Source organism: Carassius auratus, chromosome 25 (genome assembly GCF_003368295.1).
Source record: "Carassius auratus strain Wakin chromosome 25, ASM336829v1, whole genome shotgun sequence".
Classification (NCBI taxonomy): Eukaryota; Metazoa; Chordata; class Actinopteri; order Cypriniformes; family Cyprinidae; genus Carassius; species Carassius auratus.
The window spans coordinates 15771706-15782405 of record NC_039267.1 but is presented as its reverse complement, the minus strand read 5'-3'; the positions used below and the strand labels follow the sequence as shown (position 1 = coordinate 15782405).

At 33.6% G+C, this 10700-nt stretch overlaps 1 long non-coding RNA gene across 1 annotated transcript; it reads right to left on the bottom strand.

The window, feature by feature from the left end:
- Positions 1 to 4526: 4526 nt before the first annotated feature.
- On the bottom strand, positions 4527 to 9307 carry LOC113043501 (uncharacterized). Its single transcript, XR_003275740.1, has 3 exons — positions 9142 to 9307; positions 8894 to 9056; positions 4527 to 7199 (listed from the first exon to the last, which is right to left on the bottom strand). It is a non-coding gene; the product is annotated as an uncharacterized LOC113043501 (long non-coding RNA).
- Positions 9308 to 10700: the final 1393 nt, after the last annotated feature.

Below are 10700 nucleotides of genomic sequence, written 5' to 3'. Positions count from 1 at the left end.
AAATCTTTGGGTTATTGTGAAGAGGAAGATGTAATATGCCAGACTCAACAATGTAGAAGAGCTGAAGGCCACTATCAGAGCAACCTGGGCTCTCATAACACCTGAGCAGTGCCACAGACTGATCGACTCCATGCCATGCCACATTGGTGCAGTAATTCAGGCAAAAGGATCCCCAACCAATTATTGAGTGCTGTAAATGCTCATACTTTTCATGTTCAGACTTTTCAGTTGGCCAAGATTTCTAAAAATCATTTCTTTGTATTGGTCTTAAGTAATATTCTTATTTTCAGGGATACTGAATTTTGGGATTTGGGTTTTTCCTTAGTTGTCAGTTATAATCATCAAAATTAGAGTAAATAAACATTTGAAATATATCAATCTGTGTGTAATGAATGAATAATATATACAAGTTTAACCTTTTGAATGGAATTAGTGAAATAAATCAACTTTTTGATGATTTTCTAATTAAATGACCAGCACCTGTATATGTCAGTATGTTTGAACCAATTATGTTAAGGTACATTCCTGATGATTCACAGATCAGTTTTGTATTCTCCAGAACTATTCAGCTAATGTGATTTTAAATCATGTCTTATCAAAAGGAAATAACTTAGCATCCATTACTAATTTTATCCGAGCAATTCCCAGTGGACTTTTTTAGATTATGTAACAAAGTTATCCCGTTGTTGTTTTTTGTCAAGCTTCAAAGGAATCCCTTTAATAGCCTATTGGTAATTTGTATTGGAAAATGCAAGGGAATTATCGGAGGGACTTTTTAAAGCTTCTTCGTGTATTGTAGCTGAGACAGCAGAAAAATAGGCTAAATAATAAAAGACACAGAAAATGTTACAATAACATTCAAAGTGTACTTGTCTTACGTTGCAATGCATTATTATGTAACATTATATTGGTTGTCATTAACACACAAACATATCAATATATTAGAAAGAAGATTTAATTCTGTTTTAATTTCCAGGGGGAAACTAACTTAATTAAAGCATATGATACATGTAAGACTATGCTACATGATATCAGTGACATATTAGATAGAAATTACAGTTTTAACTTCTCTATATTGTAGAAAAAAGTCCTCTCGGTTGGCAAAAAAAAAAAAAAAAAATCTCTCAAGTCGGGAAGTTCCAGATCCCAAAGATTAGACTATATTGTTCAAGACAATACAGGTGAGATGCCAGCTGTACATCTCCATCGTAACACTGTCATATAATTTTTTTCACAAGTAAGCAGTAATATGGTTATCTTTCAGTCTTCCCCCACTTGACCTCCAACTGTTATCTCCAAACTCATGGCATCTCTTTAATGGTGGAGCCCTGCCAGCTGGTCTGTTTATAAAAGCCCATGTCAAAACACCACATATATTATTTTAATTGTATCACAAAACATGAAAGTTCATTCTCAGTGTGTTTTTCCTGTACCATGAAGAGCCTTGCTTTCAGAGTCCTAGAGGTCTAATTAAGGCTTAATAAAGGCCTACATTTCCCTGATTTTATCTACAGGCTATCCTAAAAACATGTACTATTTCTCAAATAAAAATATATCTTGCAGAACCAAGTGCATAAGAGGTGGTCATTTCTAAGGCCTGTTCATGTCAAAATGCATTAACCTGTTTAAACTAGTACTTAAAATATGACAGAGGGGGTTTGACTGAAATGCTGTTTCACTCATCGCCTGTCAATAGCTTTCCTCTTTATGACCAAAATTATTATTATGACCATTTAAACTAAAAGAGTAGCTGAGAAGTTACTGATGCAGTCAAGAAAGAATAACAACATTGGATACATAAACACAAAATCACTAGTTCTTCACAGTTCTACCTCCACAGCTACAGTAACAACTTTGAGTTGCAACAAAGTAAGAAGATACTATTGCATAGATATTCTCTATCTACATGACCAACTAATGTTACATTGTGGCTGTTTTCATTTCACCAATTTTGCAGAAAAAGATCAACATGCATAGGCAGACTATTAGTTTTAGTTCCTTTAACCGTTTGTATTTTTGGAATTATATCTTGTTTTTTTTAGTACAGTGAGTGCATTATAGTGACTAGAAACTAAAATATTACAATAGCGAAACAGGAAAATGCGAAATGAGATCACTGAGAGAGGAAATGTGCATATCGACACCTCAAGCGCTACATGCAGTGTTAAAATTGACAAGCTGCTGCATTATCTGTAGCTTTTGAAGAACTAGAGTTAAGGTTGACTGAAATGGAAGCAAGTGCTTCTGTCCTGCACAAGACCAGTACTTTAGTACTGAATGTCATATCAGGTAAACAGTCCTATCAGGAAAACTCGTTCATGAAGATCTATTGGGGCAATTTAATAAGCTGTACATTAGTTGGCATTAATATTGCAGTTTAGCAACCATGACAATTCAGCTGATCCAGTAAGTTTGTTCAGTGAAGGAATCATTTAGATTGGCTCTCTTGATTCTTTTTGAATGATTTATTAAATCAACTGAGTCATATGAGTAAGTTATTGTCGAATTAATCTACACTGCTTGCGATGTTTATGTTTTCTTTTTTATTTTGCTGTGTGTGCATTAACTGGTGCATTAATATAGATTTTTATATATACACTGTCATTCAAAAGTTTGGGTATTAGATATTAGATTTATGTTTTTTTTACTAGTCTCTTATGGTCATCAAGGCCGTATTTATTTGATCAAAAATACAATATATACATAAATACAAATATTGGTTTCCTTTTTAATATAGCCTACTTTAAAACATAATTATTTCTGTGACGCAGTGCTGAATTTTCATCAGCCATTACTTTATTATCATCCATTTTTAAACTGTTGTGCTGCTCAGTATTTTTTTGGTTCTTTGATGAATAAAAAGTATAAAAATATTTATTCAAAATAGAAGTCTTAACTATCACGTTTTATCCATTTAACATCCTTGCTGAATATTAATTTATCACAAAAGAAGAGAAGAAGAAGAAGAAGAAGAAGAAGAGGAGGAGAAAGATTTACTGACCCTCAAACTTTTGAATAGTGGGTCTAAATTGTAACAACATTTGTATTTTGAATAAACACTGTTCTTTTTAACTTTTTATTTATCAATGAATCCATGAAAAAAAGTACCACAGGTCCCCCAAAAATATGAAGCACAACTGTTTTGAATATAAATCAGCATATTAGAATTATTTCTGAAGGATCATGTGACACTGAGAATAATAATGCTGAAAATTGAGCTTTGTTTCTCAGGAATAAATTGTATTTTAAAGTATATTAGAATAGAAAACTGTTATTTTAAATTTCAATAAAAAATTGCATTCAAATAAATGCAAAAACTTGCTAATCCAAAAGGTTTGAACAGCAGTGTGTGTGTGTGTGTCTGTGTGTGTGTGGGTGTGTACTTGCGTGGCTCAATAAATAAAAGAGCCTAAAAAATGGCAACATAGGTTCACAGCTTAAAACAATTAATTTAGATCATGGAGCCTGTAAGAAAGTAAATGTCGCGGCTAGTATCACATCTTCTTTTGGTCTATAATTAAGATCAGGACAAATTATATCAGTCATAATAAGAGCTCTTGCTCTGTTCGAACAGCAAACACTTGCAGTGCTACAGTACAAGCCATTTATTCTGCTGCTATGTGTTTAATCATGAAAACCTGGGCTGGATACAACATAAAATGACTGAACATAATAAACATAACTATTTAAAACACATTTTAGAGAGATTTTTTTTACTTTAATTTTAAGAAGAAGAAAATAATAGCCTGTTTGTGGTAATTGATGGTGAAGTAAATGTATACTTATGTAAATGTATTGATATACTTGAATTCAAATGTGTGAATTTTATAAATGGCTCGTGTTTCTACTGTATGAAACCTGAATAAGTGCATACCCAACCATCCTAAAACCAGTTAGGTGTCTAGTTGTTTACAGGAGATATACGACGGTCTGCTTTTGAAGCATTTGTTACAACAGGTTCTTCCTAAAATGACGTTGCATTCAACACTCATTGGTTCAACCTTGTAATCTGCTTCCTGTGGAATTTTTTCAGAAATACAGAATGAGTAAAATTAAAGCTTTGGACAGTACACAATTATGCGGGATTACTTTTAATTTAAAGTGTTACATTTTGGAAATACACTACCATTACTTAGTAAGATATATATATATAATATATTTAAATAAGTTTATATTTTCATTCAGCAAGGATACATTAAATTGATCAAAAATGGCATTAGAGACATTTATAATGTTACAAAATATTTCTATTTTGAATAAATATTTTCTATTCATCAAAGAAACACCATATATATATATATATATATATATATATATATATATATATATATATATATATATATATATATATATATATATACATACATATACATACACATACATACATACATACATACATACATATATATAAAAAAATCATATATATTTATATGGTGTGGTAATTCCACTGGGAAAAATGTAAAACAAAACTCTTAACATATTTTTAACTAATAATAAAAACACACACTTTGAATCAGAGGGATTTTTTTAATAAAAAGCAGAACCAAGATGCATTTAAAAAGAGCTGACACTGAGAAAGCTTTTCCCTTTCCATGTTTCCCCTTGAGAGCCTGACCAGCTGAAAGCTTGAAGCAAGCAGCATTCCTCGAAATTTAAAAGAAAAGAGAAAAAAACAACAAAAAGTACATAGTTTCGAAAACAATATATAGAGAACAGTAAGATCTTAAATTTACAGCCATGAGAGTGAGAAATTGTGAAGCTTCATTATTTCACTGCATGCATCTCTACTACATCCCTCCCTGTCTGACCCTTTGACAGTGTCCTTGAAAAATGACGTCAGTTTAGATATGATAGGAAGAGCTTTATTTCAAATTAAATGAACATGGGTTACCAAGAGATAATCTGAATCATAACCTGTGCTCCCTTATAGGCATTAGTACTGGTGGGTCTGGATAGGGTTAATTATTATGGCACACTGACCTGATTGAAGAATGATGTGCAAGATTAAAATTAGTGGCTTGAGGGTGCACTGGGACTAGATCAGTGCTGCGTTTCATCCAAAGTTTGACGTGGGATGTTTCTATCACTGGCTTCCAACCACAAACTTATTCCATTAAACAAATAAAATGATTTGCTGAATAAATACAATAAAATGTACAAATATTTTTACGCACTTTTTAATGACTTTTCAGTTCTTTTTTTCTGACCTTGTAGGCTATAGTAAATAAAAATTAAAAAATAAACAAAAACATGAAATCTTTTATTTATTAATATTTATAAAATACTGACAAAACTCATGTAAAATGTGTTTTTTAACTAGACATTGTCATGAACACTAACTCTTAAGAGTCTGTTCTTTTTAGTGAATCAGCTATGTATATAAGTGAAGCTTTTGAATAAGTTATTTTTGGTCAATCGAAAACAGTCAATTTTTTCAACTTTATTGCTCAAAAGAGTCAATTATTCAGGAACCGGACTTCAAAAAGTATCTATCGTGTTTGATGCTGATTCACTAACAAGATCCAACTCTTAAGAGTTACTCTCCATGCTCAAAACATTTCAAACCATTGATGAAAAAATATGTTCTGTTATTATTTTAGTATTTTAGCATGTATTTCCTCATCTACAGAGAATACATATGCAAAAACACATATAATGCCTTTTGGATCTGGTGCTTCAGTTGCATTCCCTAGCGCATTCAAAACTGAACGGAACACAGCATTTAGTTCTAAAGTTGTTTATAGGCATACTGATTGGCCAATTAGTCTGTCAGTCAAAACAGGGCGGAGCTCTACACTACACTGCTGAAACCTATAACACAGCAAAAAGCAGATTAAAGCATCATGGGGAATGTAGTCATTTGTAAAAAGCACATGTCAAATCTACGAATCATATTAATCATAAGAATAATGATAATAATAACAATATTAGCAATAATAACAACTTATAACAAGAGAATTTTAGAGAGTATAAAAGCAATTGTGTTAACACATGAAGAGCGAGCTTCAGTGGGTCTACCTGGGGTAGTTTTTGGGGTACCATTGCCTGATAAGTGTGTAAACATTTGCAGGGGACGACAATCTTGGCTCAAATATGTAAACAGTGTAAATGCGATGCCCTTTACGACATCATTCTCCTGTGATTGAGCCACAGCAATACTGCAAGAAGGAAAAGTGTTAGGGGAGGGGGCTTGTGTGTGAAAAATACCCTGTGTTGATTGCGTCACAGGATTTCACGTCAAACATGCAGGCCATGACAAACATGGCAGTGCACTGAGAAACATGCACCTACCAACAGTCTGAGGTTGAATCCCCATTAATTGCTCAGTTTTCCCATAGTTTTGAGCGATGACATCCTCTGCCATACTTCAGGACTTGATATCCCAGCGGTCAACAAAACATGTTCTCAATCATTTAACTTAGTGTTACATGAGGCCATACAATGCAACCTTGATCAGTATTGTATATCAGTATATAAACTCCCTAAAAAGATGGCGCAAGGCCATAGAAACCTTAGAAAGACTTTAGAAAAGAAAGACACTTGCTGAGGTCTTTTGAAGAATGCTGAGGGATAGATCTTGCGGTGGAACTTTAAACACACAGACGTACACATCCTTGTCCCTATTGTGTGACAGGACAACCGGAATAGTCAATGTATGCATTCTTCCATGCAACAGCCTTCATTCGGATATCCGGGTCATGGCACCAGAAAATGGCCTCTGCCCCTTTAAGGGCCCCAGAGAAGCTTCAGAAGTGCAAAGGTGAGTAAATCTTTAATTTTGTTCTTCAGTTCAGATGTAAACACAGAGTCCTGGGGTGGATGGAGAACCAAGGTCCACAAAATCACACACCTTTATGCTGCTTTGAGCTGATTGGTGGTTTTCTCCTTCCCTTCACCCCATCTCTTGTCTGTGTTCTCCATCTATCTCATCCATCGTTTTTTATGACTTACCAACCCTCTCAATCACCCTGCCCTCATCTGTCGGGAAGTTTGACGAATGCCTCCTCCTGCTGTTTTTCCTTTCACTCACTTCTCTCGCTTTGCCTCTCCCCTCTTTCTTCGTGGCATTGATTTTTTTTTTTAATTATGGCCGGGTCCTAAGTCTCCTCTTCTCCAGTTGACACAATCAATCTTGCAGCCACTGAGAGGTGGTCAGTCAATCCAGCAAGTTGAGTGATGAAGCTGAACTCCTCTATATCCTTTGAGGGGTGATAGATCAAGTTTTTAAGAAATATTAAAATAACAGCAAGAAATATATCATATAGAAATGTATAGCTCTGTGAATATGTGAATTAAAACAGATGTGTCAGATACCATTTATCTTTTTCGGAAATATTTCTGTTTTAAATCATAAACGCAAGACAATGGATATCACACAAGAATTATGCCGGTGAACATCTTAATATCATTCAATAAACTATGTAAAAAAGCATGTTCTCTCAGAGACGATGAGAGACGATTCTATTTCAACATATGCCGATAATGGAATTTATTGGCCTATATTTAATTGAAAACAGACCTGTTTTAAAATACCTTTTTTGAAACATTTAGTTTGAGGAGTAAATAGCCTTATCTTCTGTTATCCTCGCAGCACATCAGTTATGCGGTTTTGCAGGGCAAATTCATTAATAATAAAGGTAACTTCATAATAATCATAGGCCAAAGAAAAATGTAACTGGAATGTAACAGGCCTACATTAAATGGAAATGCCAAATGCTCCTAATGTTGCCAATAATTGATGTTTTTGACTATCTCTTATCTCTTTGGCTATTGTTGCTATAAGTTCATCATGTTTTGACGCACCCCAAAAAAGGGAGGTTTTTGCAGGGACTTTTGCAGTCCTTGTCCTTTGGCCCTTCCCCGAACGTTATGCCACTGGGCAGACAGCACAGTGCCTGTTACGTCATTTGGGCTGGCTTGTTGAGAGCAGTGGCACTAAGAAAATCATATTTCACACATTTTAAGCTCTTTTATTTCCAAATGTAATAGGAATGGTTCAATGAATCGTTCGGTTTGAAATGCGTATATGAGAGTATGTTCAGTAAGATGGACACAAAACATACTGTGTGAAATATTGTATCCCATAATGCATGCACTCAACTTTTCCAGTGTGATAAACAAAGTGAAGATAATACAGCTGCACACTAATAGTCAACCTAATATATAATACAGTACATTTGAATATTTATTTCATATGTTAAAATGCAGAGTTTTAAATTACATTTGAACTTTTTCTTGACAAATTATTTAATTCCAGGGAAGCCACCACTGAATAGAAAATTGTAAAAAGTAATTTCTAGATTTAAACTTGCAGTTCTAACTTTTTTCTCTCAAAATTTTGTGATATAAATTTGTAGTTGCAAATTATAAAGTTAGTATTATTTATATGCTGTTTTAGCATTTATTAAAATTCTACATGCCCTTTTTTGAAGTAATTTGTTTATGTGCTTTTGTAATTTTATTAGTATACACACACACACACACACACACACACACATACACATCTGTTTTATTACAGTAGAAGCACAGGGCAAATCTAATAGTTTATTTTGAATATAAAGTTAATATTTCAAAAGCAGGATGCTACACTGTTGTCATATGACCTATTTATATAATACATTTGGCATCCAGTAAAAAAAAAATTCTAAAGATAAAAATGGTAGGATATGATATCCAGTGCAGTATGTTCTATTGCAAATTATATATAATTTATACTACAGATACAGCACAGGCAGTATGATTATATTTTATTCCAAATAAAGGTCATTTGTTTATTGACCTCCCATGTGCAGTCCCGTGTTTCTGCATTCCCTGTCAATATTAGTCACAGTGTTTAGTTATTATTTGCATAATTCACTCGAAAAAGGAAGTAGGTTTATTAATCAGAACTCACCACTTTCCAGTCTGGCTGCAGGCCTTCCTCTTTATAAAGGATGTAATCGATTCTCCTACCATTGCCTTTCAGGGGGATTTTGCGCCCCTTCTGGCTGGGACAATGGTTCTTGCTAGAAGGGAACACCAAGTACTCTTTTCTCCCCTCTTCATTCTCCATAACCCTGTCAGACCAATGCAGTTAGACTGAGTGTGTCTGTCATGAATGCGTAATCTATATACATATATTTGCGTTTGTGTTCAGTTTACTTTTGTAGGCTCTCTGGTGAGCTGGCTTCCTCATCATACAGACCACTCGTGTCCAGCAGTGTACCTGTATAATATGAACATGCAAACACACACATCATTTTTATATGAACTGAAGATATAGATTATGAACACATTTCCACCCTGAAAGTACAAACACTTAAAGACCCTTAAATCATTCAAGTAGCAGATATTTGACATCTCTGTGCAGTCAAGGTCTCTTGAGAGCAACTAGAGGGACAAAACGACTGGGACCGCTGAAGAGTAACACCAAAGTTAAAATAAGCTCAAGGGAAATCTGTATGAGTCACGACTGTGCTTCTGATATACAAATGTATCTAATGTGTCATCTGCACATAACCTATCCTCACCAGGCCCATTGTACTTACAGTACTTTCCATCAAGGTGCTATTTGTGACTACTGTACTTTATTTAAGGATTCTTATGGGGCCTCTATAAACTATGAAGACTACTGAAGTGAGAAAGGCTTATCATTTATAACAAAATCACAAAATGGTAAACAAGTATGAATAACTTCATTGAATATCTATAGTCGCATTCAGACAGAACAAGTTTTTCATGAGGAAGTCAGATAAATCCTTGTTTTGCAGATGTACTTTCACTGTAAACAAACACAGCCAGGTTTTTTTTTAATCAAATAGTGAAGTGAGAGTAAAGATCAATTAAAATAGATTTTGAAAAAAAAAAAAAAAAATGAAAACAAACGATCAATTGTGATCAAAATGAATTGTTTCCAAAAATAAAACCCATCCAAAATAAAAAGGTTTTGTTTACATTTTGTGTGACCAGTTATTATGTATATATAAATGCACACAAATGCATGCATTTCAAGAAAACATATGTTTACATATTAAATCTATTTATATATAATATAAAGTATAGTAATATAAATATATACATGTAAATATTGAAAAATATATACTGTATGTGTGTGCATTTATATATAATAATAAATATACACAGTAAAAAAAATACATATTATGTAAACAAAAAATGTTTTTTTGGGGGATTAAACATTTGACAGCACTAATACACACACACACACACACACATATATGTCAAATCAACACATCTACTTTTTTGTTAAGTGAGAGTAAAATATAAAGTACATTTAAAATGTATTTAGTCATAGAATTAATATATTAACAACAAATACATACAAAAGAACACCCATGGTATAGTTGAAATCTAATCTAGTATGGGATGCAAAAAATTATGTAACCAAAAAAAAAATAAAGGTTGGGTCATGGACTAAATATGATTGAGTACCCCTTTCTAGAGGTTAGTAACAAAACTGTTATCTTTCCATCTATTCAGAGTGTCGATCTCCATTCCCTCACCAGGCCTTGAACCTCAGAGGAAGAGAAAAACAGGGTGAGCTAAAAAAAAGAGAAGTGGAACACACCCATAAATGACGGCCACTAAATTCAGAAGTGTCATTAAAGGCCTGCACTCCGTTAGATCTATTTCAGATGCGGGACTGGGCAAGAACCTCTCTCAAGCTCATCATCTGTGCACCATCTGTGTGTGGCCGCGGAGAG